This window comes from Solanum stenotomum, chromosome 8 (genome assembly GCF_019186545.1).
Source record: "Solanum stenotomum isolate F172 chromosome 8, ASM1918654v1, whole genome shotgun sequence".
NCBI lineage: Eukaryota > Viridiplantae > Streptophyta > Magnoliopsida > Solanales > Solanaceae > Solanum > Solanum stenotomum.
In genome coordinates, this window is record NC_064289.1 from 52,871,663 (window position 1) to 52,884,659 (window position 12,997).

At 37.5% G+C, this 12,997-nt stretch overlaps 1 protein-coding gene across 1 annotated transcript in view; it reads right to left on the minus strand.

Moving 5' to 3' along the window:
• The window catches only part of LOC125875249 (outer envelope pore protein 16, chloroplastic), a 239,923-nt gene extending 227,236 nt beyond the window's left edge, over positions 1-12,687 (minus strand). The window contains exon 1 of the mRNA XM_049556353.1: positions 12,682-12,687. The gene's annotated coding sequence lies outside the window, so the exon portion shown is untranslated. The remainder of the gene's footprint in view (positions 1-12,681) is intronic.
• Positions 12,688-12,997: the final 310 nt, after the last annotated feature.

Sequence of the window (12,997 nt, forward strand, 5' to 3'; positions counted from 1 at the left end):
TTATATAAGTAAAGTTGAGTTTGTTATTGTTTTATCATTAACGAGCTAAGTTGTTTACATTGTTTTACAAGCTTTATATGTATTGCATATGTCTGACTGCTTTACATTTGAGTTCATTTATCCATGAGTCGAACAGAGCCAAGGTAATTGTTCTCTTGTACTCCTTTCAAGCTTAAGTTGTTGTTTAGCTTTCTAGCTCGCATACTCGTATATTCAATATACTGATGCTAGTTGGCCTGCATCTTATTATGATGTAGACGCAGGTACCCAAGATCAACATCCAGCACGCCATTGATCCAATCGAGCACTTTCGAGTCATGGTGAGCCTCTTTGCATTCCAGATGACTCGGTTATTTTCTTCTCTTAGTTTTCCTTTATTAGGATGTTGCGGGGTCTGTCCCAACATCCATCTCAGTGTTATAGAGGCTTCATAGACAGTCAGTCAATTAGTATGGAGTCTCTCATCTATGTATATATGTAAATATTCTATTTTGAGACTCGAGTTGCCTTTTTGGGCCAGATTATATCAGTTAAGTTGTTTTATGTCCTTGTATTGAATGGAGTTATTCTGTTGAGTTAGGTTTCCGCTGAGTTAAGAAAGCCAGACCAAGGGTTCTCTTGGGGCCAGCAATGGTCTTCGAGTGTCGGCCACGTCCAAGGTGTAGGATCGGGGCGTGACAAACTTGGTATCAGAGCACAGAGTTCAAGAGTCCTAGGGACTCTATGAAGCCGTGTCTGTAGAGTCCTAGTTATCGGTGTGAAGCGCGCCACATCTATAATTAGGAGGCTTCAACATTTAGTAAGATTTCTCACTTCTTTCACACTCATCTTGTGCGTTAGAGTTTATCTCTAAAGAGTTTCTTTCTAATTCATGCTTGCGCGTGTTTCAGATAGTCATGCCTCCAGAAAGAGCTGACAGAGGGCGTCTTCCTAGATGTTATGTTGAGGAGCAAGTGTTACCTATTCCCCGGGAGTACAACATCAAGGGGAAGTTTCTAATGCCGAGTTCAGAGAGGCAATTAGAATTTCGAGTCAAGCTGTAACTAATAAGATTGGTCAGCAAAGGGGAGCTCGACATGAAGGAGCTGACACGTCAAGGATTTGTGAGTTCTTGGGGATGAATCCTCCGAGTTTCATGGATTCGAGCACTACTGAGGATCCAGAAAACTTCATTGAGGAATTGAAGAAGATTTTTGATGTGATGCATGTGGCAGATATTGAGCGGGTTGAACTAGCTGCGTATCAATTGAAGGATGTTGCTAGAACTTGGTTCGACCAGTGGAAGGGGGGCAGAGCTGTGGGTGCACCACCTGCGAGTTGGGTTTGTTTTTATGAAGCTTTCTTGGGGCGTTTCTTTCCTCGAGAATTGAAAGAGGCCAAGGTACGTGAGTTCCTTACACTTAAGCAGGAAACTTTGAGTGGTCAAGAGTACAGTTTGCAGTTCACACAATTATCCCGCTATGCTCCAGAGATGGTTATGAGCATGAGGAGTAGAATGAGCTTGTTTGTTGCTGGGCTATCTTATGTGTCGAGTAAAAAAGGTAGGGCTGCAATGCTTATTGGGGACATGGACATATCAAGGTTGATGGTTTATGTGCAGCAGGTTGAGGAAGAGAAGCTGAAGGACAGGGAAAAGATCAAAAATAAGAAAGCTAAGACCGGTAATAGGTCCGGGCAGCAGAAAGGTAATACAAATCGTCCGTCCTTCCAACAAAGGCAAAAGGGACCTGCTCCATCATCTGCTGAGGCATCTGCACCGAGATACAGAGGTGAACATAATGGCCAAAATTCAAAGGACTTCAAGGCTAGACCAACACAGTCTACAGGTAGTGTGGAACAAAGAGGTAGTTTGTTTCCTGCATGTGCTGGGTATGGTAGAACCCACCCAGGTAAATGTCGTGAAGGCCAGACAAGTTGTTTTAAGTGTGGACAAGAGGGCCACTTCATGAAGGAGTGCCCTAAGACTAAGCAAGGTAGTGGAAATCTGGGCAGTAGGGCCCAATCTTCTTCAGTTGCTTCCCCAGACAGGACGGCACCTAGAGGAGCTACTTCTAGTACAGGCGGAGGAGCAAATCGCTTCTATGCAATCACCAGTCGCCATGAGCAAGAGAATTCTCAAAATGTTGTCACTGGTATGATTAAAGTCTTTGCTTTTGATGTGTATGCTTTGCTAGACCCAGGAGCAAGTTTATCTTTTATAACTCCTTATGTTGCAAATAAGTTTGAGGTTCTTCCTGTAAGACTTTGTGAACCCTTTTGTGTTTCTACACCTGTTGGGGAATCTATTCTTCCAGAAATAGTCTATCATGATTGTCTTATTTCTATCAACCATAAGAGCACCATGGCCGATTTGGTTGAGTTAGACGTGGTAGATTTTGATGTCATTTTAGGTGTGGATTGGCTTCATGCCTGTTATGCATCATTAGACTGTAGAACTCGAGTGGTCAAGTTTCAGTTTCTGAATGAGCCAGTCTTAGAGTGGAGTAGTAGTTCAGAAGTGCCTAAGGGTCATTTTATTTCGTACCTTTAGGCAAAAAATTTAGTTTCGAAGGGTTGTGTCTATCACTTAGTCCGAGTTAATGACTCTAGTGTTGAGATACCTCATTTTCAGTCAGTTCCTATAGTAAGAGAGATTCCAAAAGTTTTTCCTGATGATCTACCCGGAATTCCTCCTGAGAGAGAAATAGAGTTCGGCATAGATCTCATTCCAGATACTCGTCCTATCTCTATTCCGCCTTATAGAATGACACCAGCAGAGTTGAAAGAGTTGAAAGAGCAGTTGAAAGATCTCCTAGATAAGGGTTTCATTCGACCAATTGTCTCACCTTTGGGCGCTCTGGTCTTGTTTGTGAGAAAGAAAGATGGTTCCCTTAGAATGTGTATAGATTATTGCCAGTTGAACAAAGTTACCATCAAGAATAAGTACCCTCTTTCGAGGATTGATGCTCTTTTCGATCAACTTCAGGGTGCCACTTGCTTTTCGAAGATTGACCTCAGATCAGGCTATCACCAGTTAAGAGTAAGGGAATGTGATATTCCAAAGACAACTTTCAGAACCAGATATGCTCATTACGAGTTTTTGGTCATGTCCTTTGGTTTGACCAATGCACTGGCAGCTTTCATGGACCTTATGAATAGAGTCTTCAAACTTTATTTAGATATGTTTGTTATCGTCTTCATTGATGACATACTAATCTATTCAAGGAATGAAGAAGATCATGCTAGCCATCTCAGAATAGTTCTTCAGACTTTGAAAGATAAGGAGTTGTATGCCAAGTTCTCTAAGTGTGAGTTTTGGCTTGAGTGTGTGACATTCCTAGGCCACATTATGTCTGGTGATGGAATTAAAGTTGATACTCAAAAAATTGAGGCAGTGCAGAATTGGCCTAGACCCACATCTCCAACTGATCTTAGGAGTTTCTTGGCTTTAGCTGGCTATTATAGAAGGTTTGTTGAGGGGTTCTCCTCTATTGCATCTCCTTTGACAAAGTTGACTCAGAAGACAGTGAAATTTCAATGGTCTGAAGCTTGTGAGAAAATCTTTTAGGAATTGAAAAAGAGATTGATTACAGCTCCTGTTTTGACGTTACCAGAAGGTACTCAAGGTTTTGTGGTGTATTGTGATGCATCTAGAGTTGGTTTGGGTTGTGTCTTAATGCAGAATGACAAAGTTATAGCTTATGCCTCCAGACAATTGAAGGTTCATGAGAAGAATTACCCAATCCATGACTTGGAGTTAGCTGCTGTTGTATACACTTTGAAGACATGGCGTCATTACTTGTATGGTGTGCATGTTGATGTATTTACTGATCACAAGAGTCTTCAATATGTACTTACTCAGAAAGAGCTTAATCTCAGACAGAGTAGATGGTTAGAATTACTCAAGGATTATGACCTGAGTATTCTTTACCACCCAGGTAAGGCTATTGTTGTTGCTAATTCTTTAAGCAGGTTGTCTATGGGTAGCATCGCCCATATTGAACAAGGAAGGAGAGAGTTAGCAAAAAATGTGCACAGACTGGCACGCCTGGGAGTCAGACTTATAGATTCTGCAGAAGGAGGAATAGCGGTGGAGAATAGGGCCGAGTCATCACTAGTGTCAGAAGTGAAAGAGAAACAAGATCAAGATCCCATTTTGCTTGAGTTTAAGGCAAATGTTCAAAAGCAAAAAGTATTATCTTTTGAATAAGGGGAATATGGTGTATTGAGATATCAAGGTAGATTGTGTGTACCTATGGTGGATAGACTCCAAGAGAGGATTATGGAGGAAGCTCATAGCTCCAGATATTCCATTCATCCGGGTTCCACAAAGATGTATCGTGACTTGAGAGAAGTTTATTGGTGGAATAGCATAAAGAAGAGCATTGCTAAATTTGTTGCTAAATGTGCAAATTGCCAACAAGTGAAAGTTGAACACCAAAGGCCCGGTGGTTTGGCTCAGAGGATAAAACTTCCAAAATGGAAGTGGGATATGATAAATATGGATTTCATCACAGGGTTGCCAAGGTCTCGCAGACAACATGATTCTATTTGGGTAATTGTCGACAGAATGACAAAGTCGGCTCATTTTCTACCGGTAAAGACTACCCATTCAGGAGAAGATTATGCCAAATTGTATATTCAAGGGATAGTGAGACTTCATGGAGTCCAAATCTCCATTATTTCAGATAGGGGTGCACAGTTCTGGAAATCTTTTCAGAAAGGCTTGGGTTCGAAGGTGAACTTAAGTACTGCCTTTCATCCTCAGACTGATGGGCAAGCAGAGCGCACTATTCAGACTCTAGAAGATATGTTGAGGGCTTGTGTGATTGATTTCAAAGGTAATAGGGATGATCACCTACCTCTCATTGAGTTTGCCTACAACAACAGTTATCACTCTAGCATCCAGATGGCTCCATATGAAGCTTTTTATGGGAGAAGATGTAGATCTCCTATTGGATGGTTTGAAGTTGGTGAAGCACAGTTGATAGGACTAGATTTAGTTCACCAAGCTATGGAGAAAGTGAAAGTGATTCAAGAGATGTTGAAGATGGCACAGAGTCGTCAAAAATCCTACACTGATGTTAGGATAAGGGCGTTAGAGTTTGAAGTAAACGATTGGGTATATTTGAAGGTTTCACCCATGAAGGGGGTTATGAGGTTTGGTAAGAAGGGGAAACTTAGTCCTCGGTATACAGGATCTTATCGCATAGTCAAGAGGATTGGCAATGTTGCTTGTGAGTTGGAGTTACCACAGGAACGAGCAGCGGTTCATCCGGTATTTCACATCTCCATGTTGAAGAAGTGCATAGGCGATCCTTCATTGATCCTACCTACTGAGAATATCAGGATCACAGATAGCTTATCTTATGAGGAGATTCCTGTTCACATTCTAGATCGCCAAGTTCGCAGATTGAGAACAAAGGATGTAGCCTTAGTTAAGGTCCTTTGGAGGAACCAATTTGTTGAGGAAGCTACTTGGGAAGCCGAAGAGGACATGAATAAGAGATACCCATATCTCTTTGAATCCAGAGGAAATGCAGATCAAGGTCCTAATTTCTTTCTTAGTGCTCTTTAAATTGTAGTGAGCATGTTGTTGTTGTTGTTGTTTGCATGATTGCTTGTTGGATGTTTGAATTGATGTTACACCCTTAGCCTTGTAAGAGTAACCTCATTCAAGGACGAATGTTCCCAAGGGGGAGATATTGTGACATCTTGCAAGTTGATAACTAGGAAGAAGCTTAAAAATTGGAAATAGTCATTTTTGGAAAGAATTTTAAAAATCTGGAAAATTTGGTTAAGTATGGGAAAAAGGTAAGTTTTTTGCCAACTTTGAACAGTCATAACTTCTAGATCAAGATTAGATAGGTGTAGTTCCAGTTATTTTTGCGAAGCTTGTGGAATTATCTTTCCAACGCCATCGAGTTTGCTCGATTCCGAGTTCGTATGAGAGAGTTATGCCCTTTGGAAGTTGGGCAGTTGGTAGGGAAGTCCGTCCGGAAATTTTAAGGGTATTTTGGTCTTTTCCCTAACCAATTCTTTTGGATATATTAAGGTGTTAGACTGATTTTAGATCAGTATTTCCCTTTTTAAAAGAGTGAGAGTGAGGGTTTATGAGTAAAGAGGAGAAGAAGGGGAGAAAGAGAAGATCAAGCAAGGTTCCGTCAAAGATCGTCGTGGATATCATCGGGGGTGATCCCTACTAGGTATGTGAGTTCATAGTGTTGGGTTGGTTCTTTCCCCACACGCCAAACTCGTTTAATTTCCAGAAAAGATTGAATGTGTTTGTTGAAGTTGTTGTTGATTTTGGGGCATGTTTCCGGTTGTGTTTCCGGGTTAAATCTAGTGTATGTTGAGGGGGTTTTATGGTTCCAAGTGTTTGGGACTGGAACCTTTGAGGTTAAGGTGGTTTAGAGTTGGAAAAAAAGGAGAAAAGTCAAATTTTCGGGGAAAAGGCGCGCCAACCAGCGCGCCCCAAAAGGGACTCTGAAGTCCAACCCTTGGGGCGGCGCGCCTAGCAGAGCCCCCACCAGGCCCTTCTGAACTTTGTGGTCTGGCGCCCCGCACCTCTCAGAGCGCCAAGGACGCTAAGTTTTCCCTTTCATTCCCTACTTTTTCATACATGTTCCTTGGTAATGTACCTATGTTTTATAGTTGTTTTCACCACTCCAAGGTACGTCTAAACATCAAGAACTCATCCATAAACATGAGATCATTACCCTTGAATTCATAATCCAATTCGAGGAAAGTTCGGATCAAAGTTAAGTGAAGCCAGAGTCAAGTCTAGAAGTTAAGAAACAAGTCCAAGCAAGTCTTTAAAGTTTTTTTTAGAGTCTTTGTTAAACGTTTTAACTTCGTTTTAAGGCTCAAGTTTCAAGTTAAGTAAAGAGTATTGAGTTTCAAGTTAAGTCAAGAGTATAGAGTCAAGTTCATTTCTCAAAAGTTATTAGGGAACTAAGTATTCCCGAAGAAGTTTATAAATGTCTTGTTTACATTTGAGTGAGAAAGGAACTATGTTTTCCAAGAGAGCCTTTGGGCTAAGCTTTGAGCAATTATCTCAAGCTAAAGAAAGATGTGTTTAAAACACTTATGAGCCAAAGTATTTTTGGGAGTAGTATTGAGCACCGAATTGGGGACGCGAGTTCATATTAACTCAACTCTCCATAAGAACCATGTAGCCAACATGGGACTTGACGGGTCATTCTTTCTAGATGATCACGTAAGTTAAGCTAGTGGATCTACTAAGTAAAGTAAGGTCCTATATCACGGCAAGGTATAGGATGGTCCTTGGGCAACGTGAGGTAAAACGTTGTATCATCACTAGGGCTCATAGTGGTGGTTGTCGGTTAAAGAATCTCCCACAAAAGCTATATTACTTTTATATAAGTAAAGTTGAGTTTGTGATTGTTTTATCATTAACAAGCTAAGTTGTTTACATTGTTTTACAAGCTTTATATGTATTGCATATGTCTTACTGCTTTACATTTGAGTTCATTTATCCATGAGTCGAACAGAGCCAAGGTAATTGTTCTCTTGTACTCCTTTCAAGCTTAAGTTGTTGTTTAGCTTTCCAACTCGCATACTCGTACATTCAATGTACTGATGCTAGTTGGCCTGCATCTTATTATGATGCAGACGCAGGTACCCAGAATCAACATCCAGCACGCCGTTGATCCAACTGAGCACTTTCGAGTCAGTGGTGAGCCTCTTTGCATTCCGGAGGACTCAGTTATTTTCTTCTCTTAGTTTTGTTTTATTAGGATGTTGCTGGGTTTGTCCCAACATCCATCTCAGTGTTATAGAGGCTTCATAGACAGTCAGTCAGTTAGTATTGAGTCTCTCATCTATGTATATATGTAAATATTCTATTTTGAGACTCGAGTTGCCTTTTTGGGCCAGATTTTATCAGTTAAGTTGTTTTATGTCCTTGCATTGTATGGAGTTATTCTGTTGAGTTAGGTTTCCGCTGTATTAAGAAAGTCAGGCCAAGGATTCGCTTGGGGCCAGCAATGGTCTTCGAGTGCCGGCCACATCCAGGGTGTAGGCTCGGGGCGTGACAGTAGTAATGGTATAGCAAATTCTCATAAGTCATAATTCACAACCCTAGCCATTGCCTAACACTTGTCGTCGTCATTGCAAATCCTATCCATCACGGTTCTTATTTATTTAGGTTTTGACGCTGTGAAGTTAAAGACTAAAGTAATACTAAAACTTAAAGGGTAAATGTAGAGAGTGGAGTTAAGTATTGTTAATTATGTAGGGTTCTTATAGTTATAGTTTAATATAGTGATTATATTAATAATTTTTTGTTTGATATTAATATATGACTAAAAATTAAAATAGTAAATTATTATATTCTTAATGTGTTATCGGTTAACCCAATAACACAATATTGAAAAACCAATATCGAACTGATAATCCCATATATTTTTATAAAACCATTAAATAATGCTAACCCAATAACCTAATAACGATAAACCAATAATACTTTTTGGTTTGATTTATCGGTCAGTTTAGTTTGTGCACACTTCTATAATGAACCGAACATGTAATGGAATTTGAAATGGAAATGGGAATGCAAAGCAGGGGAAAACAAAGTTGGATCTCTGATTCTCTCGTGATAGGAACATACAGAACGCTATCACGGGGTGCGTTATAGTATCTTGGCATTGCTATAGAGACTTACCCTATAGATTGGTACCTCCCTCCGTAAAGGGAGTTCTATAGTGGTCTGGTGTCCGCTATGGAAATCCGACGAGTTTCTGCCACAATTCACAACCTTAGCAATATTACCCTATCTCATATATGTATCAACTAAAATACCTTAACTTTAACAATGCAACCCCAAGACCATTCCCAGACACAATTGTTATTGTCATTTGAATTCCTAACCTCATTCTAGATTCAAGGATCTCCCCCAACAACACAAAATAAGGCACATAATCATCATAAAGAAGATTAATTCTTCCCTATGGTTCCCAACCAATACCGACAATTCCAAAACTAGAGTTTTGCCACAATCATAATTAATTATACCCCTTATCATTTTTACCAACAATAAGTTCATTCCAGTTTTAAAATAACCCAAGATCGTTCCCAGACATGTATAATACACACCTTGCCTCATGGCCATAAAATTTCAGGACCGAAATACAGAAAACATGTTCAATAATCACACAACAACTTCAAACATTCATGCAAGTATAACCCACACATAGTTATTCAAATCGTGTAATGCACATAACAACAACTATTGAGCATGCAATATAAAATTGATCAATTTCATGACATAATATTCATGTCATGAATGACCACTAACTGACCATTCATGCATTCACATAACCCTTACGGCTGTACAATTGGAACCTTCTCGGTTCCAATGTTTCATTGCTTGTGTCCCTTCAGCCATAACAACGACATCTGAATAACTTTGTCAAGATACCAATTGAAATTCAAAGATAAAAATTAGACTCAACCTATATTACAAGATACAAATCGCACAAAGGAGTGAAGAAGTGAGACAGATTCATAGAAAGCTTCATATTCCCCTAAATATTAAATGTTGACGTACCCAAACCAATCCTCAAGACTCTATTCGACATTTGCTCTTGTGTTGGAGATCAGTAGTTTGAGCTCTGATACCAAGTTGTCATGACCCAACCCACTGGCCATTAAAATATTTATTCTAACACCTAGATAGGAGAACCCTTACCACCAAGACTTGTTAAAACATCCCTAAAATAAATCAAATAAAATCTAACAACCTATAAAGATATGAAAAACCTTTAATACTTTAAAAGACTTCGAAATATTTACCAAAGACCAACCAAATTTTCGAAGGAACTAGTCTAAATAGTACAGGAACTGCTACAAGAGTACTGTTTATACAAGAAAATAAGACACAACTTCCACTATAAGGAAGGAACAATGAAAGTCATCGGAGATCATCATCACCCTTACCTATGAAATATCATTGTTCCTGCAACCAGACTATATACAATGGCATATGAAGAGTAGTATCAGTACAAAAAAATACGTACTAGTAAGCATTATCGGTTGATCTGTACCTACCACATAATATAATGTAGATTATCAGATAAAAGTCATGCAATATTGAAGTTACACAATCCCACTTGGCTATTCACATACTCTTAACCATTCATAGAAAATACCATGACTAACGCACCTTAATACCGTACATCTTAATTATGTCACCTTCTGCCAAAACATATCAGTCCATCACAATGCCAAATCACAACCTAACCCTTGCACCACATTAATGCCCAAAAAATATTGGGCCATCACTAGCCCTATCCATTAACCTGTTATCCTTTACAAACACTCATGCTAACTCCCTGGCCTCTTTAGAGCAACACATGAAACTGACACCTTAGACCAACTTATTCATACCAAACTAAACCCTACACCATTTAATAATCCAAGTTCATCATGATAAATAGAAACAAAGTTTAAAAATTCTTAGACTAGGCTTTTGGACTTTTGGGAATTCGCACGAGGGGCTAATTCAAATTATAATACCTTTTTAAAGTAGTAACAAGAACCTCTTACCCATTTTCTCTAATTTTTAAAGACTTAATCTCTTAGAGTCCTTTTAAATTAAGTTTCCTTAATTTGTTTAAAAAATTAAGTGACGATTATTTCGAAGTATTTTTCTAGATTATTTATAGTTAGAATATTTCTAAAGTCTTAAAACTATGACACAACACCCATTGTGTACAACAATTTCAATTATGTTTATAAATGAAAATCATGCAATTGAAAATCGAGACTAATCTAAACGACAGTTGAGAAAGATATCAGAAATAAGATCTAAGAATTTGTTTATCCAACAAGCATTGTCAATATAAGAATTAGTACTAAAATAAATCCGGTGTCAAATCATACCTTGTGTATTTTTGATGAAATATATAAAAGACATGCAGTTTTTATGGAATAATTTTACTACAGATCTAAAGTGAATTAAAGAGCACAATATTATGAATTTAATGTGATTGGGCAAATTTATCAATATTACTTAAAGAAAATCTTCCAAAAATAATATTGAAAATGATAAAAAATAATGCCAAAAAAGGAAGTAATTAGTTCAACAACTTGATTTAGAACAGTCAAGGTTTAAAAAATAACAATAAATGTAACTAACTAGAGGTGTAAAATCATCTTATAATGTTTTATATAGCTGGAATTGTTGAGATTTATTTCCTGAATCACATTATAATAAAATGTAAGTGTAGATAAAAAATACAACTCTCTATCTGATATGTTTCATGCGTTAGCAGAGTCCAAAAAAGGGACTGCACCTAAGGGGTGGAAGGTAGGCAACCTATCCTAATGCAAGTATTAGTGCCCACTTCGGAAGCCCGAGTTCGTGTCCTATAGGTCAAATAGAAAACTTCACTAGTGATTTAAGACTCCCGTTTCGAATGAACATTATATATGTAAATAAATTAAATCAATGTTATTTTTCATTTATCTTTAGTTTCAATTCAACATTATTACGTTGCAGTTGCCGTAGAAAAATAGGTAGGCAACTTTCGTTAGAAATTATGGTAATCACCTAATAAATTCACATTATATAAAAACACTAAATAATTGTGACAAATACTTGACAAATATACTCATAATATTTAAATAATAAATAAATATAAAAATACACGTGACAAAAAATAGACTCGTAATATGAAAATATCAAATAAAAATAACAAATTATTTTCCATTTATCTTTAGATTCATTTCAACATTATTACTTAATATTACATTCGAATAAACAAGAAGACAACATTTGTTAGAAACCATGGTAATCACGTAATAGATTCATGTAATTTTAAAAACACCAAATTAACGTGACAATACACGTGAAATAGAGTTATAATATAAAAAATGATAATACATGTGACAACAATAAGACTTATGGTATGAAAATATTAAATTAATGTTAGAATACTCGTGACAAATGCACTCACACACCTACTATAAATTATACATTTGTTCCTCTTAGAATTGCTCAACCTTATTTAATAAAATCATCGCCTATTTTCTTCTGTGATGGAAAATGAGATCAATAAAGGTAAGCAAAAGATCGAGATGAAGTTAATTGAGTCTGAGAGAGCACGCACAATAAGCTTTTCCAAAAGGAAAAAGACCTTGTTCCAAGATGCAGAAAAGCTTGCAACCCGGAGTGGGGATGAAGTTGGGGTTATGCTCTTTTCACCTGGTGGAAAACCATTTTCTTGTGGTTCCACAAGTATAGAAGAAATAATTGATAAATTTTTAAAAGTAAAAGTAGAAGATCGCCAACGTGATCATGCTGAGAGCATATCAATTGGATTTGTGGCACTTGAAGATCTTTACAAAGAATTGCAAGCACTTAACGAGAAAGAAAGAAGACGAATATTAATGTATAAGATTATGCACCCTGGCTCAGAAATACCTTCGGATAAACACATGGAGGAGCAGAAGGTGGCAATGATGTTGCGGGTAAAGAAAATTTTAAATGAAACAAAAATTGCTATTTTGGGTGAGCATTTAAAGTTTGATTTAAATGTTGTCCCTGAGCCAGAAGAAGATGAGAGTTCTTGAACTGATAATTCTCGTGGAGTTGGTAACTGAAGTTCTTGATATTGGAGATATACTTGTCTTTATTAGTGATCGAGTATCTAATATGGTTGTCTTTATTATTAAGTCTTCTTCTTGTTAGTCTTCAAATATCCATTCATATGAGGTTTTAGTCCACAAAATGGAACGTCATGGAGTTTTATGTTATAAAGTCAAATATTTTTTCGTTTGTTTTATCTGTAGTCTTTAATGATGCTTTGTGTTGTCTAGAATGGTAAATCAATTGAAATATTTTGTTGAAGTAGTAAACAGTGTAAACATGATGGATCAAATAAAACAACTATACACTTATTTATTTTATTTTATATTTTCATCTTTATCAAGTTTAGTGCATTTACATTTTACATCAAGGTTAGCTCTGTGAGATGGTGAGTTTTTGTAATAT